At 42.9% G+C, this 21384-nt stretch overlaps 1 protein-coding gene across 3 annotated transcripts in view; it reads left to right on the top strand.

The window, feature by feature from the left end:
• Positions 1 to 7979, top strand: part of LOC101903086 (zinc finger protein 549-like) — a 34208-nt gene extending 26229 nt beyond the window's left edge. For all 3 annotated transcript variants that reach the window (XM_024978738.2, XM_059877493.1, XM_059877494.1), the window contains one exon: positions 7835 to 7979. The gene's annotated coding sequence lies outside the window, so the exon portion shown is untranslated. The remainder of the gene's footprint in view (positions 1 to 7834) is intronic.
• Positions 7980 to 21384: the final 13405 nt, after the last annotated feature.

Raw genomic sequence — 21384 nt, 5'->3', positions numbered from 1 at the left:
AGATGCCATGATCTTCATTTTCTGAATGTTGAGCTTTAAGCCAACTTTTTCCCTCTCCTCTTTCACTTTCATCAAGAGGCTTTTTAGTTCCTCTTCACTTTCTGCCATAAGGGTGGTGTCATCTGCCTATCTGAGGTTATTGATATTTCTCCCGGCAATCTTGATTCCAGCTTGTGCTTCTTCCAGCCCAAAATTTCTCATGATGTACTCTGCATATAAGTTAAATAAGCAGGGTGACAGTATACAGCCTTGACACTCTCCTTTCCCAATTTGGAACAGTCTGTTGTTCCACATACAGTTCTACCTATTGCTTCTTGACCTGCATACAGATTTCTCAGAAGGCAAGTCAGGTGGTCTGGTATTTCCACCTCTTTCAGAATATTCCACAGTTTGTGGTGATCCACACAGTCGAAAACTTTGGCATAGTCAATAAAGCAGAAATAGATATTTTTCTGAAACTCTCTTGCTTTTTTGATGATCCAGCAGACGTTGGCAATTTGATCTCAGGTTAATCTGTCTTTTCTAAATCCAGCTTGAACATTTGGAATTTCATGGTTCACTTACTGTTGAAGCCTGGCTTAGAGAATTTTAAGCCTTACTTTACTAGCATGTGAGATGAGTGCAATTGTGCAGTAGTTTGAGCATTCTTTGGCATTGCCTTCCTTTGGGATTGGAATGAAAACTGACCTTTTCCAGTCCTGTGGCCACTGCTGAGTTTTCCAAATGTGCTGGCATATTGAGTGCAGCACTTTCACAGCATCATCTTTCAGGATTTGAAATCGCTCAACTGGAATTCTATCACCTCCACTAGCTTTGTTATTAGTGATGCTTCCTAAGGCCCACTTGACTTCGCATTCCAGGATGTCTGGCTCTAGGTGTGTGATCACACCATCATGATCACACCATCTGGGTCATGAAGATCTTTTTTGTATAGTTTTCTGTGTATTCTTGCCACCTCTTCTTAATGTCTTCTGCTTCTGTTAGGTCCATACCATTTCTGTCCTTTATTTTGCCCATCTTTGCATGAAAAGTTCCCTTGGTATCTCTAATTTTCTTGAAGAGATCTCTAGTCTTTCCCATTCTATTGTTTTCCTCTATTTCTGTGCACTGATCACCGAGGAAGGCTTTCTTATCTCTCCTTGCTATTCTTTGGAACTCTGCATTCAAATGGGTATATCTTTCCTTTTCTTCTTTGCCTTTAACTTCTCTTCTTTTCATAGCTATTTGTAAGGCCTCCTCAGACAACCATTTTGCCTTTTTACATTTCTTTTTCTTGGGCATGGTCTTGATCCCTGCAACCTGTACAATGTCATGAACTTCTGTCCATAGTTCTTCAGGCACTCTATCAGATCTTGAATCTACTTGTCACTTCCACTGTATAATCATAACGGATTTGATTTAGGTCATACCTGAATGATCTAGTGGTTTTCCCTACTTTCTTCAATTTAAGTCTGCATTTGGCAATAAGGAGTTCATGATCTGAGCCACAGTCAGCTCCTAGTCTTGCTTTTGCTGACTGTATAGAGCTTCTCTATCTTTGGCTGCAAAGAATATAATCAATCTGATTTCAGTGTTGACCATCTGGTGATGTCCATGTGTAGAGTTTTCTCTTGTGTTGTTGGAAGAGGGTGTTTGCTATGACCAGTGCATTCCCTTGGCAAAATTCTATTAACCTTTGCCCTGTTTCATTCTGTACTCCAAGGCCAAATTTGCCTGTTACTCCAGGTATTTCTTGACTTCCTACTTTTGCATTCCAGTCCTGTATAAGGAAAAGGACATATTTTTTGGGTGTTAGTTTTAGAAGGTCTTTTAGGTCTTCATAGAACCATTCAACTTCAGCTTCTTCAGCATTACTGGTGATATTAAATTGTTTGCCTTAGAAACAGAGATCATTCTGTTGTTTTTAGATTGCATCCAAGTGCTACATTTTGGACTCTTTTGTTGACTGTGATGGCTACTCCATATCTTCTAAGGGACTCCTGCCCACAGTAGTAGATATAATGGTTATCTGAGTTAAATTCACGCATTCCAGTCCATCTTAGTTCACTGATTCTTTTTTTTTTCATTCACAAAGGTCTAACCTCTTTAATTTAATAAGCTTGTAGAAATTGAGGAAAGGTGAATAACCCAACAGAAAAAAACCAAGCATATAAACAGACAACTCACAGAAAAAGACAAAAATGACCCTTAAACATATGAAAAGATGCTCAACGTCACTCACCGTAAGAGAAATATAAATCAAAACCACAGTGAGATAACATTTCTAACCTATCAAATTTTCAAAAACTTGAAAATTTTTAATAATATACACTTCTGAGTGAGGTTGTGGTGAAACATAAACTCATATATGAATGGTAAGTGCAAAATGGTACACCTATGGAGGGAAATTTTGGCAAAGTTACACATGTGATTCTTACAGCTAATTCTATGGATGTATATATGTATACATATAAAATGTCTATTCATCATGGCACCATTTGTAATACCAAAGGACTGAAAATACCCTGAACATCTATAAATAGGGTACTGCAGTCATTAAATTAACTATTATCAGTTCAGTTCAGTTCAGTCGTGTCCGACTCTTTGCGACCCCATGAATCGCAGCACGCCAGGCCTCCCTGTCCATCACCATCTCCCGGAGTTCAGCCAAACTCACGTCCATTGAGTCGGTGATGCCATCCAGCCATCTCATCCTCTGTCGTCCCCTTTTCCTCCTGCCCCCAATCCCTCCCAGCATCAGTCTTTTCCAATGAGTCAACTCTTCTCATGAGGTGGCCAAAGTACTAGAGTTTCAGCTTCAGCATCATTCCTTCCAAAGAAATCCCAGGGCTGATCTCCTTCAGAATGGACTGGTTGGATCTCCTTGTAGTCCAAGGGACTCTCAAGAGTCTTCTCCAACACCACAGTTCAAAAGCATCAATTCTTCGGTGCTCAGCTTTCTTCACAGTCCAACTCTCGCATCCATACATGACCACTGGAGAAACCATAGCCTTGACTAGACGGACCTTTGTTGGCAAAATAATGTCTCTGCTTTTGAATATGCTATCTAGTTGGTCATAACTTTCCTTCCAAGGAGTAAGCGTCTTTTAATTTCATGGCTGCAGTCACCATCTGCAGTGATTTTGGAGCTCCCCAAAATAAAGTCAGCCACTGTTTCCACTGTTTCCCCATCTATTTCCCATGAAGTGATGGGACCAGATGCCATGAATGTTTTTCACTCTGTTGAGCTTTAATCCAACTTTTTCACTCTCCTCTTTCACTTTCATCAAGAGGCTTTTTAGTTCCTCTTCACTTTCTGCCATAAGGGTGATGTCATCTGCATATCTGAGGTTATTGATATTTCTCCTGGCAGTCTTGATTCCAGCTTGTGCTTCATCCAGCCCAGCGTTTCTCATGATGTACTCCATTTAACAAATATTTGCTTTAGACTGCCTTGTCTTGTGCTGGGTCTTGCAGAGGGCTCAAAGATATAGGCCATTAGTCTCAGGGAATTTGCTCTCTTTACTGCGCAGCCAGGAGGCCAGTTCACTGATTCTTAAAATGCCTATGTTCACTCTTGCCATCTCCTGTTTGACCACTTCCAGTTTGCCTTGATTCATGGATGTAACATTCCAGGTTCCTATGCAATATTGCTCTTTACAGCATTGGACTTTATGTTCATCACCAGTCACATCCACAACTGGGTGTTGTTTTTGCTTTGCCTCCGTCTCTTCATTCTTTCTAGAGTTATTTCTCCACTGATCTCCTGCAGCATATTGGGTATCTACCAACCTGGGGAGATCATCTTTCAGTGTCCTATCTTTTTGCCTTTTCATACTGTTCATGGGGTTCTCAAGGCAAGAATGCTGTAACAGGGCCCCCACAAAAGCATGAGACTTCATTTTCCTCAGCAGGAATGATGTACAGCCCATCAGAGGAAGGATATCCTGGAGTTGGTTCCTCCATTATTCAGTTCTCTCATTCAGTCTTCACATCTGTCTTCAAAGGACTCTGGTGTGTTCTTGCTGGTATGATGAGCAAGAGTCATGAGTCATCTTTCATCCACATTACCACACACTGTGTCCTTGACACATCACATGGGAGTAAATACACATGGGTGACTAAGACTGGGCTCTTGAGCAAGAGGAAAACTCACTGTATAGCATTGGAAACACACATGAAAACAGGTACTGTAAAACTACTCTGCTGCTACAATAGAAACCTGTCCAGGGCCTCCAAGGGCATAAAGAAGAGTAGGCTCAAAACTGGGGTCTTGGAGGAAGATGTACAGAGGAAAGAGCAGTCTAGTTGCTGGTGGCTAAGAGCCTGGATACTGTGTATAGATTGCTCTGCTAGCACTTCCAAGTTATTCTCATCACCAGACTTGGACAAGTCTCTTCTCCCCAGGCCTTAGCATCCTTGTCTGTAAACATGGGTCAATAAATTGTAAAGTGCAATAAGGAAAGCAGACACTAAAGAATGGTTTCATGCAGACTTCTTAGTAGGCACTGAAGCTGGGTCCAAAAGATAGGGAATAGTATTCCTGTGAAAGAAAATAGCATGGGCCAAGATCTTGAGGCTGCAAGGGCTGGGCCAATGAGGCTAGAGTAGGAGGCAGAGATTGATGCACAGAGTTTTGAAGGCAAAGTGAAAAGTGTAGATTTTATCCTAATTGCTTACGGAGGTTGTGGGAGGGTTTCACTAGGACAAAGACACAATCTGATTTGTCTTTAAATCCCCCTCTAACTAGTGTGAGGGGCTTCCCTGGTGGCTCAGCAGTAAAGAATCCGCCTGCCAATGCAGGAGACACAGGTTCCATCCCTGGGTTGGAAAGATCCCCTGGAGAAGGAAATGGCAATCGACTCAAGTATTCTTGACGTGGAAGTCCCATGGATAGAAGAGCCTGGCAGGCTACAGTCCACGGGTTCATATAAGAGTCAGACATGACTAAGTGACTAAACAACAACAACTACTAATGTGTGAGGAATGTACTCGGTAGAGTCAAGAACTGAGACAGGGGATGTGGCGAAGCTGCCATATAATCCAGGAGTGTGTTGACAGTGGACTGACCCAGGACTCTAGTGTTAAGCTGGAGGGTAGACTATGACCGGGGTCATGTTAGGAAGCAGAGCTAACAGGATGTATGGATGATTGGGATAAGGGGGTAAGCCCCAGGGGATGATTTTTCTCATCTCTGAAAAAGCCACTGCATACATGGGATTGCAGGGCGTGTCCTGTTCTTGTGTTTATATTTTTTGATCAGTACACAGTAATCTGCTGGAGCCAAAGGCTGCCGTTTCTGGGGCTTGGAAAAGGTGAGATTCTTCCCTGTCTCCATGAGGGTTACTCAGGCAGTTCATTTTTCTATGGCCTCATTTCTCTGACACAGAGGGACCCTGGCTCAGCCCAGATTAGATGATACTGGGAAGGAGATCGTGTGGGTGTTGGGCAGAACTGCAGCTCCATGGGGCACATTCCCAGCCACTTACCAAATATTACCAAAGGCAACACAAGGATCTCTGGGCCTTGATCTCCTTCTCTGTAAACTGGGCAGATTCACCTCTCCAGACTGCTTTGTAGGTTAAAGGACACAGCATCTGTACATGTATGTATGTTTGATATATGAACATGTTTTTAAAAGGGCAGATATTTTTGTGATTATGATCATACACCTTTTCCAACCCCCATCTCCCCCACCAGAGAATGCTGCTGACCTAGTGATTTTCTGAATAAAAGCATATGTACTACAGTTTCCCATGGACATCTCAGCTGGCTTTAGGCCTTGGTCGTGACCCTCATGACCTTCAATATAAGATCTTGGCACCCCACCAGCAAAACCTAGGACATCCCTGCTCAATGTCTGGCTCCTTTCCACTGGTGGTGACTGAGGATGGCATGGAATTAGTTGTGCTAGGAAAGTTATGACCAACCTAGATAGCATATCAGAGACATTACTTTGCCAACAAAGGTTCGTCTAGTCAAGGCTATGGTTTTTCCTGTGGTCATGTATGGATCTAAGAGTTGGACTGTGAAGAAGGCTGAGTGCCGAAGAATTGATGCTTTTGAACTGTGGTGTTGGAGAAGACTCTTGAGAGTCCCTTGGACTGCAAGGAGATCCAACCAGTGCATTCTGAAGGAGATCAGCCCTGGGATTTCTTTGGAATGAATGATGCTAAAGCTGAAACTCCAATACTTTGGCCACCTCATGCGAAGAGTTGATTCATTGGAAAAGACTCTGATGCTGGGAGGGATTGGGGGCAGGAGGAGAAGGGGACGACAGAGGATGAGATGGCTGGATGGCATCACTTACTCGATGGATGTGAGTCTGAGTGAACTCTGGGAGCTGGTGATGGACAGGGAGGCCTGGCGTGCTGGGATTCATGGGGTCTCAAAGAGTCGGACACGACTGAGTGACTGATCTGATCTGATCTGAATGAAAATTGAATTCCTCATAAAAGGTATTTTGGTCTCAATAAAGATCACTGACTGCTAATTTGTAAAGCCCAGATGAGTGAGTGAGATTCGCTCAGTTGTGTCTGACTCTTTGCAATCCCATGGGCTATAGCCCAACAGGCTCCTTTGTCCATGGAATTCTCCAGGCAAGATTACTGGAGTGGATAGCCATTCCCTTTTCCAAGGGGACTTCCCAATCCAGGGATTGAACCTGGGTCTCCTGCATTGCAGGCAGATTCTTTACCATCCAAGCCACCCGGGAAGCATCACATCAGATCAGATCAGTCGCTCAGTTGTGTCCGACTCTTTGCGACCCCATGAGTCGAAGCATGCCAGGCCTCCCTGTCCATCACCAACTCCCAGAGTTCACTCAGACTCACGTCCATCGAGTAAGTGATGCCATCCAGCCATCTCATTCTCTGTCGTCCCCTTCCCCTCTTGCCCCCAATCCCTCCCAGCATCAGAGTCTTTTCCAATGAGTCAACTCCTAGCATGAGGTGGCCAAAGTATTGGAGTTTCAGCTTTAGCATCATTCCTTCCAAAGAAATCCCAGGGCTGATCTCCTTCAGAATGGACTGGTTGGATGTCCTTGCAGTCCAAGGGACTCTCAAGAGTCTTCTCCAACACCACAGTTCAAAAGCATCAATTCTTCGGCACTCAGCCTTCTTCACAGTCCAATTGTCACATCCATACATGACCACAGGAAAAACCATAGCTTTGACTAGACGAACCTTTGTTGGCAAAGTAATGTCTCTGCTTTTGAATATGCTATCTAGATTGGTCATAACTTTCCTTCCAAGGAGTAAGCGTCTTTTAATTTCATGGCTGCAGTCACCATCTGCCGTGATTTTGGAGCCCAGAAAAATCAAGTCTGACACTGTTTCCACTGTTTCCCCATCTATTTCCCATGAAGTGATGGGACTGGATAGCATAGTGACAGCTAATTTGAACATCTCTCATATATTCACTTAATGTTAATGTATTTTACTTTAACTATATTCTTTTATTATGCAAATTTCTTTGCCTCACTGTTCTTTAGGTGGTCATTTTTTAAAATTTTGACTGATTACTTATTTACAGTCCAAGTTTTATTTCTTCTAGTTTGGAATTGTATATTGTGATTCCTAGTATTAAGCTAACAAACACTTATTTAACAAAACAGAACAAAGAGTTTCAAATACCTTACCTCCCTCCTCCACAATATTGAGAGACTTAGAACATCAACCAGTTTGTCCCATCTCAGTATGTACATGTTATTAAAAATAAAATATTAATATTAGTTTTCAGTTGAGTATATATTTATGTTATTGAGGCTGCACATGGTAATGCTGTCATTCTGACTTCATAATGGAATATTATTCATGTTTTACACAGATAATGAGCTTTTTTTTTAAATCCACAGATGCATCTCTCTTTTGAAGCCTCATTTCTTCTATCATAACAGATCTTTCACCTGGGATCACTTTTCATCATCATTAAATAGAAGATCCTCAAAAAATAATTTTGTTTTATGAAGGTTAATTCTACATTAAATTTCTCATTTGTGATGTGAAGTAGTTTATTCTATACTCTTACTCCAAAGACATTATCAATGTGTTTAGAAAGTTAGATGAGCAGTTATTTTGTCAGCAATTTGAATAGGTCCCTTTCATTGTGTCCCTGAACCTGGAGGAAAGCCTCCAGGTCTGAGGTTAGGTTGGGAACAGAAATTCTATCATTGATGGAGGCAGTGATTGAATGGGCTTTGGGATTGTCACATAAAAAGGTTGAGAGTGTTGAGCACGTGGGAGAAATAATATAACAGATAATCTGGTGGCCAAATTGATTGATCGTGCTAGAAACTGACTAGGTGCTCAGCAATCCCTTTTTCTCTCCCTGGACGTACACTTAATTGGTGCTCACCTGTGGATGGCAGGTGCAGGTGATGAAGTGATTAAGTCTTGATGAGGGCAGTCCCTGGTGACTGAGTCACCAGTCTGCTGCTGCTGCTGCTGCTGCTGCTAAGTCGCTTCAGTCATGTCCGACTCTGTGCGACCCCATAGACTTGGACCTGGGTGTGGCTTCTCTGAGACCCAGAGGGGAGGCAGGAACAGGGTGAAATTCCTGAGAGTTAGAGGTGAACAATGTCTTGTCAACTGCCATCACCTTCTTGAAATCATGTCTGTTCCCTTCAGCTTTGGCCTAAGGGCAGTTTGACGTGATGTTCTCAGGTGTTCAATCATTTGGCTCGTCAGAATCATCTGTTAGGCAATAGGCCTGTCTATAGTTATGAAACCCTTCTTCATGATCTATTTTCAAGAATAAAAAGTTTTAGAGGGGTTGAGAGGAAGACTCAAGAGAGAGGGAATATATGTAAATATATGACTGATTCATGTTGTTGTACAGCAGAACCTAACATAACATTATAAAGTAATTATACTCCAATTAAAAAAAAAAGAATAACATTTTAAAGGAGCCAAATAGTGCAATGTTGAGTCTGGTGTTTCAGAGACCCCTTGAGTGGAGGTTATGAATAGGCAGAACTAGACACACAATTAGGGTGTGCTGGGGAGGCTTGCAGGTTATAAGCATCTGAAACATCGCATCTGGTGTATGGATGAGTGTGGAACTGTGGGTTAGATTTAGGAGGTGAAATTTTCTGGTCATGGTGGCAACAAAAATGCAAGGAAAAAAAGGAGAGAGTGGGACCCGAGGTCTGTTTTATCTTGCCTGGGCCAATGTGTGAGGATGGTGGGCATCACAAGGACAGTAGAGGAAATATAGTGGCCTTGAGGGGTGTTTGTAGGAAGATCAGGGTCTGGCAGGTGGCCGAATATTCCAGGGGGACGTAGATTTTATTTCATTTTTTTAACTTTTTATTTTATATTGGAGTATAGCCCATTAGCAATGTTGTGATAGTTTCAGGCGGAAAACAAAGGGACTCAGCCATACGTATACATGTATCCATTCTCCCCCAAACTCCCCTCCCATCCAGCCTGCCACATAACATAGAGCAGAGTTCCCTGTGTTATTATATAGTCAATCCCTGCTGATTATCCATTTTAAATATAGCAGTATGTACATGTCCATCCCAAACTCCCTAACTATCCCTTCCCACCATCCTTCCCCCAAGGGAGAGTGGATTTTTGGATGCTGGGGTTTAGCAGGAATGGAAATAAGACTACAGTAAGGCCTGGCCTGATGCTTATTCACCCCTCTGTGAACATACTGGGCTTTTAACCTGGTGACCATCGGTGATGAAGGGACAGATTGTGCAACTCAGATGAGAAAAGTATCGAGGACATCAGACATTTGTGTGTAGTTATGACTGAGGTTGCAGTTATGAAATCAAGAACAGAGCCTAGAGGGAAGCCAATAGAGCAGGACTGAATGCTGCCCTTGCTAGTAGGTTTAATCATGTCTCCTCTAAAAGATATGCTGAAGCACTAACATACAGCACCTCAGGATGTGATCTTACTTGTTTTTATCGAGGTAATTAAGCTAAAAGGAGGTTGTCAGACTGGATCTTAATCCAATATGACTGGTGTCCTCAGAAAAGGGGGAAAATGGACACAGAGACATATGCTCACAAAGAGAAAATGATGTGAAGACACACAGAAGATGGCCAGGTGACTGGAGCTGTAAATACATCTACAAGCCAAGGAATACCAGGGACAGCCAGAAGCTAGACAAATAAGGAAGGATTCTCCCCTAGAGCCATCAGAGAGCATGGTCCTGCCAACTCTGTGATTTCAGACTTCTCACCTGCGGACCTGGGAGATAATAAATTTCTATTGTTCAGTGTATGGTACTCTGTTACAGCAGCACTAGGAAGCTAATACAGAAGTTCTGGGCCAGATGAGATCCTGGTTACATTTGCCAAATGCTCTCTGAATGCCATGTGCAGAGTGACTTGTGGGGAGTCTATGGAGAAGGCTAGGGTATGGGCCAGGAGTTGGGTAGCAGTGGTGTTGGGGGTTCATGGGGGTTCTAGAGTTGTGAGAGAAGTGTAGTCTTAAGAGTGATATCCATGTGGGGAGGAAGTGTTAACTGGTGACTCCAGGGCCCTAGTGTTGGGGATCAAGGAAGAAGACTGAGTTATGTTCTCAGTGACACCAGGAGATGGGGTTGTACTCATCATGTTTTTTTATTTTCTGTATTCATGAGGCTTTGATGTCTTAGAGGCCTTGCTGATTCTGGAGAGACTACCCCTCCTAGAGCTAGCTAGTTCCTAGAGGCAGTAAACAAGTTACCTGTGAGCAACTCCTTGATATGCACACCAACAGTCTAAGTCCATACCCCCACCTCCTTTTATCAGGCTCCTGCAGCCTGAGACACTATCCCCCTGTCCTCAGTGGCCCCAGGGCCAAGTGCTGGACAACTAGACACCACTTAGCCCACTCCCTCCTGCAAAAACCACAGTGGTCTCTGGTCTGTTTTCTCCTCACTCTTTCTGCCTCTTGACCAACCCTGGTGCCTCCCCATGTGGCCCTGCATGGCTTGCCATGCTCCTTCCTCTTGGGAACTGTAAGTCATAAACTTCTCTCTCAAAGAAAGTTTTCTCCATGTCTGTCATTTTACCACACCTGATTAAAACAAACCCCAGGTAACATCTTAAAATACCCTGCCTATCAGGCCCAGAGCTTTGTTGCTGTCTGTCTGCCTGCCTGTCTGTCTCTACTGTGGGTTAACAGTCACTGGTATATGAGTTGAGAGTGAGCACGAGTGTCTGGTAGCTCCTCTGAATTGGGAAGTTGGGAAAGAGGTTGAGCATGGGATGGATGTGTGGGAGGATGGACTGTGACCTGCTGCTCATGGAATCAATTGCTCCCACACAAAGGGCTGTGTGACCTTTGAGGATAGTGCCGTTTCATTTTCCCTGGGGGCAGTGGGGATAGCTTGATAAGGCTGAGAATCCTGTACTGTGAAGTGGTGCTGGACAACTCTGCACTTAACAGCTTCACTGTGTGAAACCTTCACATCTACCCTGGTGACCTGAGCTGGTTTCTGCCTGTCCCCTTCTCCCACAGCTGGAGCATGGGCACCTCCTCCTTTTCTGGCATATGTGCCAGTATTCCAGGGGTGAGCCTATGTACTACTTTAAGCAGTCCAATCCTCTGTCAGCCCCAAAACTGCCATCCTGAAGTCCTGCAGATAAGGGGCCAAGAGTCATTAGTCTTGAGATCAACCCAATGGATCCCATTCCCTCCTCAGATGGTTGTTCAGTTCTGGAACAGTTATGTAATTTGGGTTCTGCCCCCCTTTTCAGTGGATATTTCCTGGGTTCTGACTGTGACAGTAATTATAGGCATTGACATAGATACTGCTTGGCTGGGACCACTAGATTGTTCCCACAAGACATTCCTCATAGAGATTTGTTTGTTTTGTTTTGTTTCATTTAGATTTTCTTTCCTGTAGTCTGTGGTAGAGTAGTTCACAGGGGCAATTTCACCTCCCATGTCTTTCCCTTAGAACTCGCCACATCTTCTAGGTCCCCAACTGCAGTCAAGGGAAGAGCTCTGTGTGCCTGAGCAGAGCAGACATTACTACCACTGTGAGAAGAGGTTCTCAGAGGGGGTTCAGCCTTGCTAAGTGGGACCTGGGGGACAGCATAACATCAGGACTAAGTTCACATCACTCCAGAACTCTGTCCCCTGTTCACCATTGTTTGTGCTCCAACGCTGATGGCCATACCTCTTCTATATCATTCCTTCTCCATTCTTGAAACTTGGCCACTTGTTACTTCTATGCTGGGCTGTGGATGCTTGGTTGCAGTCTCCACGTCTCACTCTCTCCACTACTTACTCCTCAGGACTCTCCAACATCAGCCTACGATTAATGTGTTGTATGTATGATAAACCTAGACAGCTTATTAAAAAGCAGAGATATCACATCACTTTTCCAACAGAGGTCTGTATAGTCAAGGCTATAGTTTTTCCAATAGTCATGTATGGAGGTGACAGTTGGAGCGTAAAGAAGGCTGAGCGCACAAAAAATAATGCTTTTGAACTGTGGTGTTGGAGAAGACTCTTGAGAGTCCCTTGCACTGCAAGGAGATCAAACCAGTAAAGGAAATTAAATATTCATTAGAAGGACTGATGCTAAAGCAGAAGCTCCAATACTTCAGCCACCTGATGGGAAGAAGTGGAAAAGACCTCTTTTGCTGGGAAACACTGAAGACAAAAGGAGAAGAGGGCAGCAGAGGATGAGATGGCTAGATAGCATCACTGACTCAGTGGACATGAATTTGAGCAAACTCCAGGAGATAGTGGAGGACAGAGGAGCCTAGCATGCTTCAGTCCATGGGGGTGCAAAGAGTAGGACATGATTTACCAACTGAAGAATGATGCACATTTCTATTAATAGTCCTTGAATACCAGCAACTCAGCTCTAATCAGATTTTTCTGGGCTTGGACACATTGTTCTGCACAGGGTTTGTGTGTTACCAGCTGCCAAGATCCTGCTAAAAAAACATTCACAGAGAAGTAAGTTAAGACCCTGCCTTTCCATCCACTTCCATGCTCCATCCTCAGATCCTTTACTTTGGTGAGGATGTGGCACTGTTAAAGCTGAACTCTAGATTCTATGACCTCTAGAGGCTGACTAGTGCCCAGCATCCCTTCCTTACTCTGACCTCAATGCCTTCATCTTCCCAACAACCCCATGCAGTCATTCTTGGGTCAGGCATACATTTGTGATGGGCTGTTTCCTCCCATCAAAGTTAACAAGAATTTCTCCAGCCTTTTCTCAGCTTTCAGTGTTTTGGCATGGAGTGGAGAGTGAGGAGTGTCTGAACACAGTAGGAGTGTCGCATGTTAGGAATCCCACTCAGCAGACCTACCTCTGTATATGCATGACCTACTCTTGAAAAACATTTTGCACCTGGCTGGATACAAAAGCACACACCCAGGGCAGAGACCACACACTGGTCTGATAAGTGGAGAGTGTTCTGATTTAGTGCCAACCCTCACCAGCAACAGATGCAGCAGAATGTCAAGAAGTCCATCAGAGGACTTCCCTGGTGGCACGCTGGATAAGAATCTGCCTGCCAATGCAGGGAACATGGGTTTGATCCCTGGTCTGGGAAGATTCCACACGCTGCGGAGCAGCTAAGCCCATGCACTACAACTATTGAGCATGTGCTCTAGAGTCTGCATGCTGCAACTACTGCAGCCCATGTGCCTAGAGCCTGCGCTCTGCAATAAGAGAAGCCACCACAATGAGAAGCCTGGGCACCACAACTAGAGAGTAGCCCCGCTCACTGCAACTAGAGAAAATCCACGCTCAGCAACAAAGACCCAGTACAGCCAAAAACAGTAAGTAAATAAACAAGAATACTTTTAAAAAAGAAGTCCACCAGAAGGGAGAGGGCAAAGCCTCCCTTTTAAAGAACTACACAGACAACACATCAGGGAAGTTGTTCAGATGCAGGAAGGTTGGGAAGGACTGCTTGGTCATGTCAGGCTTTCTCCAGCATCAAGTCATTCACAGGGGAATGACCTGCTGGAGGGGAGGAGAGCAGCCTTACAGCAGCACCAGGTGTGTTGCAGCTTTTCCTGCTGTGCAAAGGCATTACAAGTGAAGTGAATTTGGAAAAGCCTTCAGCTACAATTTTACACTTGGTCAGTACTAGAGAATCTGTATTGGATAAAGGACTTATGAGGGGGATAGTGAGGGGAATTCTTTATACAGACCTCCACTCTTATTGTGCATCAAAAAGTTGACACTGAAGAGTTGAGAAATGAGTGCCGTGAAAGTGGAGAAGCAAACCTTACATTTCAGAAGTAAACTCTTCTTTGTCTTGACGCATAATCCTTTTCATAAATAGCTGGATTCGATTTGCTAAAATCTACTGGGATTTCTGCATGTATGCTCATAAGGGATGTTGATATGCATTTTTCTTGTAATGCCTCAGTCTGGTTGTGGTATCAAATAATGCTAAGTTCTCATAATATATTGAGTAAACATTCCCTACTCTTCCAGTTTTTGGAAAAGTTTCTGTAGTATTGATATTACTTCTTCCTTAAGTGTTTGGTAAAATTCACAGTGAAGCCATTTAAGCCTGCAATTTGCTTTGTAAGAATGTTTCTAAATAGAAACTTAATTTCTATAATAGAAATGGGGCTAAATAGGTTAACTATTATTATTAACTGAGCTTTCATGGTTTGTGTGTGTGTGTGTGTTTTTAATTGTCCATTTCCCTAAAGTTTTTCAATTAATGCCATAAAGGAAAGTTCTCTATATTCCCACATTAACATTTAATATACATACAATCTGTAGTGCTATCTATTATATTGTTCTTGACTTCATAATTTGTGTATTCTCTATTTCTTGATAAAATTTGGCTAGAGCTTAATCATATTTTATTTATCTTAAGGCTTTTGGGTTCAGTGATTTTCCCTACTTTTTTGATTTGTTTCATTGGTTTCCATCTTCATGTTTATTATATCCTTTTCCTGGTTTCTCTGTGTTTCTCTTCTTTTTCTGATTTTGTAATATGAAGACTAAGATCCATGATTTAAGACCTTTCATTTTTTTAAAAAAATGTGTTAATGTTATACATTACTCTTTCAGTTCAGTTCAGTTGCTCAGTCATGTCCGACTCTTTGCGACCCCATGAATCGCAGCACACCAGGCCTCCCTGTCCATCACAAACTCCCGGAGTTCACCCAGACTCATGTCCATCGAGTCAGTGATACCATCCAGCCATCTCATCCTCTGTCGTCCCCTTCCCTCCTGCCCCCAATCTCTCCCAGCATCAGAGTCTTTTCCAATGAGTCAACTCTTTGCATGAGGTGGTCAAAGTACTGGAGCTTCAGCTTTAGCATCATTCCCTCCAAAGAACACCCAGGGCTGATCTCCTTCAGAATGGACTGGTTGGATCTCCTTGCAGTCCAAGGGACTCTCAAGAGTCTTCTCCAACACCACAGTTCAAAAGCATCAATTCTTCAGCGCTCAGCTTTCTTCACAGCCCAACTCTCACATCCATACATGACCACTGGAAAAACCATAGCCTTGACCAGACGGACCTTTGTTGGCAAAGTAATGTCTCTGCTTTTGAATATGTTATCTAGGTTGGTCATAACTTTCCTTCCAAGGAGTAAGCGTCTTTTAATTTCATGGCTGCAGTCACTATCTGCAGTGATTTTGGAGCCCAGGAAAATAAAGTCTGACACTGTTTCCACTGTTTCCCCATCTATTTCCCATGAAGTGATGGACAGATGCCATGATCTTCGTTTTCTGAATGTTGAGCTTTAAGCCAACTTTTTCCCTCTCCTCTTTCACTTTCATCAAGAGGCTTTTTAGTTCCTCTTCACTTTCTGCCATAAGGGTGGTGTCATCTGCATATCTGAGGTTATTGAGATTTCTCCCGGCAATCTTGATTCCAGCTTGTGCTTCTTCCAGCCCAGCATTTCTCATGATGTACTCTGCATATAAGTTAAATAAGCAGGGTGACAATATACAGCCTTGACGTACTCCTTTTCCTATTTGGAACCTGTTGTTCCATGTTCCAGTCTGTTGTTCCATGTCCAGTTCTAACTGTTGCTTCCTGATCTGCATACAAATTTCTCAAGAGTCAGGTCAGGTGGTCTGGTATTCCCATCTCTTTCAGAATTTTCCACAGTTTATTATGATCCACACAGTCAAAGGCTTTGGCATAGTCAATAAAGCAGAAATAGATGTTTTTCTGGAATTCTCTTGCCTTTTCCATGATCCAGCAGATGTTGGCAATTTGGTTTCTGGTTCCTCTGCCTTTTCTAAAACCAGCTTGAACATCTGGAAGTTCACGGTTCACATATTGCTGAAGCCTGGCTTGGAGAAATTTGAGCATTACTTTACTAGCATGTGAGATGAGTGCAATTGTGTGGTAGTTTGAGCATTCTTTGGCACTGCCTTTCTTTGGGATTAGAATGAAAACTGACCTTTTCCAGTCTTGTGGCCACTGCTGAGTTTTCCAAATTTGCTGGCATATTGAGTGCAGCACTTTCACAGCATCATCTTTCAGGATTTGAAATAGCTCAACTGCAATTCCATCATCTCCACTAGCTTTGTTTGTAGTGATGCTTTTAAGGCCCACTTGACTTCACATTCTAGGATATCTGGCTCTAGGTGAGTGATCACACCATTGTGATTATCTGGGTCTTGAAGATCTTTTTTGTACAGGTCTTCTGTGTATTCTTGCCACCTCTTCTTAATATCTTCTGCTTCTGTTAGGTCCTTTCTATCCTTTATCGAGCCCATCTTTACATGAAATGTTCCCTTGGTATCTCTAATTTTCTTGACGAGATCCCTAGTCTTTCCCATTCTGTTGTTTTCCTCTATTTCTTTGCACTCATCACTGAGGAAGGCTTTCTTATCTCTTCTTGCTATTCTTTGGAACTCTGCATTCAGATGCTTATATCTTTCCTTTTCTCCTTTGCTTTTCACTTCTCTTCTTTTCACAGCTATTTGTAAGGCCTCCCCAGACAGCCATTTTGCTTTTTTGCATTTCTTTTCCATGGAGATGGTCTTGATCCCTGTCTCCTATACAATGTCATGAATCCTTTAAATACTGTTTTATCTGCCTCTGACAAATTTTGATATGTTGCGTCTTCATTTCCACTCAGTTCAAAATACTTTCACAGGACAAATGTCTTTAAAATGGATGAAGTCTCAATTTTCAGCCTTTTCCCTCTTGTGCTGTGTGATTATATCTAAGGATGCTTCATCTAGGCTTCACCATTTTCTCTATTTCTTTATAAACCTTTCATAGTTTTCCAAGTTGATCCACATTGTAGAATTCTTTGTATTATTCCTTTTTATAGCTGAATAATATTCCATTGTATGTTTATAGCACAATTTGTTTATCCATCCATTGATAAAAATTTTAATTGTTTCCACCTTTTGTTTATCAAGAATAGTGTTGCTATTAACATTATGTGCAAGTATTTGTTGAAATACTTGTTTTCAATTCTCTAAAGTATCTACACAGCTGTGGAATCATATGCCATGTGATAGTTCTACACCTAACTTTTTGAGGAACCACCAAACTTTTTTCACAGAAGCAGATCCATTTTATATTCCCACCATCAATGTACTGATTTTTGAATGTTGTTATTGTTTCCTGAAACTTTTCTGAGTACATGTAGTTTTTCTGGTAGATTCTATAATACTTTCTGTATTTAGAATTGAAAGGTTGTTGCTGAACCACGAAAGATGCCGGGATTCTTGGCCTCTGGAAAAGAAATTCAATCTGGGGCCAGAGACAAGGCTTGATCGCTCAGAGCTTTTGTGTAATAAAGCTTTATTAAAGTATAAAGGGGATAGAGAAAGCTTCTGACATAGACATCAGAAGGGGGCAGAAAGAATACTCACCTACTAGTCTTTCGCTGGATGTTATATAGTTACTGCTGCTAAGTCGCTTCAGTTGTGTCCGACTCTGTGCAACCCCATAGATGGCAGCCTACCAGGTTCCCCCGTCCCTGGGATTCTCCAGGCAAGAACACTGGAGTGGGTTGCCATTTCCTTCTCCAATGCGTGAAAGTGAAAAGTGAAAGTGAAGTCTCTCAGTCGTGTCTGACTCTTAGAGACCCCATGGACTGCAGCCTACCAGACTCCTCTGTCCATGAGATTTTCCAGGCAAGGGTACTGGAATGGGGTGCCATTGCCTTCTTACTAGCAGTCTGTTAATGAAAGAAAGGAATGTCTTAAAACTCAGAGAATGGCATCAGGCCCCTCACCCACAAGATATATTTTGGGATAATCTTGGCACCAGGCAATAAGTCATCCTGGGCCGTAAAACATTGACTTGAATCTTGTATAAAAGCAGATTACCATATAAATAGTTTCATTTACAGAGATTAGGAGAACAATGTCTGAGTATAACAAACTGGTTTGTCAAGTCAGTTCTGAGCCTAAATCTGAGCTTTTAGGCTGAACGGACTTGAAGACAGAGTCTGAGGTAAATGCATAGTACATTAACATAGCTTAAGACAAACATTTCCATAAGAAAAATATATTGGTTCACTCAAAATTTGAGAAAAGTTAAGTTCAGGTGGAACCAGGTGTCATTATGGCAACACAGTATTTTAAGAGAAACCTCTTTTAAAATTTGTATAGAGAAGGGAAAAAATATATCACTAGTTTGTTTCTTCCTGCTGCTTAAGAGAGAGATTTAAAAAAATGTCTGACACTTGCAGCCTATTTCCTCCGTTTGGAGACCCCTGGCCTTCCTACCTGTTATCGTCTCAGAAGCATGTCATCTGTGAATAGAGGCAGTTTTACTTTTTCCTTTGCAAATGTAATGCTTTTTCTTTCTTCTTCTTTTTGCCTCTGGCTGAAACTTCTAGTACAGTGTGGAATGGTAGTGGTTAGAGCAAGTATTCTTGTTTTGTTCCTGATATTGCAGGGAAAGCTTTCAATCTTTCATTATCAAGTATAATTTTAACAGTGGCTTTTTCAAGAATGCCGTTTATCACACTGAGAAAAATGCTCTCTATTTCTAGTTTTATGAATGTTTTATTACTATTATTGTTATTATAAAAGTGTGTTGGACTTTATCAAATGCATTTTCTTTGTCAACTGAGATTATCATGTCTTTTTTCTCTTAATTTTATTAATGTGTTCTATTACTTGATTTTCTTATATTGAACCATTCTTGCATTCCTGGGATAAATCCACGATTACATATAATCCTTTAAAAAATTGAAATGATGGAGGAATGGTTTCCTAATATTTTGTTGAAGATTTTTCTATCTGTAAGTGTTAGGGATATTGATCTGTTATTTCCTGATAATATCACTTTTCAGTGTCCTTTTTGGTAAAAGTAGGACACTGAGCATTAAGGTATAAGGCCAGGAAGGACAGCAGAGTAAACAGAAGCTGGTATCATGCAGACCCCAGCTGGATGGAATAGTTCCATCAGGTTCAAGGTGTGGAAGCAGCATTTCTGATGAAGGAACTAGATGTGCCGAAAACCCAAGTTGAAAAGAACTTGATCTACTGAAGAAATCAAGTGAAGTCAATGTGACTGAAAATGACAACAAAAGCTCTCAAGTACTTATCATTTTGGGCTTCCCAGGTGGCACTAATGACAAAGAACCCTCCTGCCAATGCAGGTAGATGTAAGAGACACAGGTTCAACCCCTGGGTGGGGAAGATTCCCTGGAGGAGAGCATGGCAACCCACACCAATATTCTTGTTTGGAGAATCCTATGGACAGAGGAGTCTGGCAAGCTATGGGTCCATAAGGGTCTCAAAGAGTTAGACATGACTGAAGCAATTTAGCACACATTTATTATTATGTCCCAGGTCTAGTGCTAAGCACTTTTTAGTTATCTCTTCTGACATAGGTAATTTTGTCTCATTCACTGGAGAGTCCGGTTCTCAACTGTGTTGGAGCATTAAAACCTCTTGCAGGGCTTAGGCACAGGTACGTGGGCCTCACTCAAGAGTATGTGATTCAGTAGCTCTGAAGTGGGGCCTGATGATATGTAACAAATTCCAGGTAATGCTGATGTGGTCTATGAATTGGAAACCACGGATTAGGGGAATCTTCACTTTTCATCATAAATCCTGGCTCAGAGAGGTGAAATGCTGGGCAGGAGTACATTGCATAAGGTCAAGGAATAGGGCATGTATCAGAGCCCTTTAACGGGGGGTGGGCATTGCCTGAAGGGCCAAGGAAATCAGTGTGCCTTGCCTTCAAGAGGAAGCGAGGCTGTGCCCTCCTTTGGAACCTTGTTCAGTGGCTCAGTCATGTCTGACTCTTTGTGACCCCATGGATTGCAGCATGCCAGGCTTCCCTGTCCTTCACCATCTCCCAGAGTTTGCTCAAACTCATGTCCGTGGAGTTGGTGATGACATCCCACCATTTTGTTCTCTGTCAACCCCTTCTCCTCCTGCCTTCAATCTTTCCTAGCATCAGGGTCTTTTCCAATGAGTTGGCTCTCCCCATCAGTGGCCAAAGTCCTGAAGCTTCAGCTTCAGCATCTGTCCTTCCAATGAATATTCAGGGTTGATTTGATCTCTTTGCAGTCCAAAGGACTCTCAAGAGTCTTCGGCAACACCACAGTTCAAAAGCATCAATTCTTTGGTGCTTGGCCTTCTTTATGGTCCAATGCTCACATCCCATACATGACTACTGGAAAAAACATAGCTTTGACTATAGGGACCTTTGTTGGCAAAATGATATCTCTACTTTTTATATACGCTGTCTAGATTTGGAGATGGAGAAGGAAATGGCACCCAACTCCAGTATTCTTGCCTGGAAAATCCCATGGACCGAGGAGCATGGTAGGCTACAGTCCGTGGGGTCGCTAAGAGTCGGACACGACTGAGCGACTTCACTTTCACTCTTCACTTTCATGCAGTGGAGAAGGAAATGGAAACCCACTCCAGTGTTCTTGCCTTGAGAATCCCAGGGACGGGGAAGCCTGGTTGGGCTGCTGTCTATGGGGTCGCACAGAGTCGGACACAACTGAAGCGACTTAGCAGCAGCAGCAGCAGCAGCTTTGGAGAAAGAAATGGCAACCCACTCCAGTGTTCTTGCCTGGAGAATCCCAAGGACTGGGGAGCCTGGCGGATTGCTCTCTGTGGGGTCTCATAGAGTCGGACACGACTGAAGTGACTTAGCAGCAGCAGCAGCAGCAGCAGCAGGTTTGTCTTAATTTTTCTTTCAAGGAGCAAGTGTTATTTAATTTCATGGCTGCAGTTACCACCCGCAGTGATTTTGGAGCCCGAGAAAATAAAGTCTGTCACTGCTTCCTCTCTTTCCCCTTCTATTTGCCATGAAGTGATAGGACCAGATGCCATGGAACCTTAAAACACAGTTTCCATAGAAAACCGGAAGTGAGCTCCTTGGTTCACCAGGATGAAGTCAGAAACTACATTACCCAGAAGGCAGTGTCTCCAATGACGGCCTTGGGCGCTGAGCCAATGACGTAAAGCGGAGGCGGGCGCTGGTGGCAGCTTGGGCGGGACTTCTTGGTCTAG

The sequence above is a fragment of the Bos taurus genome, chromosome 18, assembly GCF_002263795.3.
Source record: "Bos taurus isolate L1 Dominette 01449 registration number 42190680 breed Hereford chromosome 18, ARS-UCD2.0, whole genome shotgun sequence".
Taxonomy (NCBI): domain Eukaryota; kingdom Metazoa; phylum Chordata; class Mammalia; order Artiodactyla; family Bovidae; genus Bos; species Bos taurus.
The sequence above is the reverse complement of the archived record's forward strand: the minus strand, read 5'-3'. Positions and strand labels throughout refer to the sequence as shown.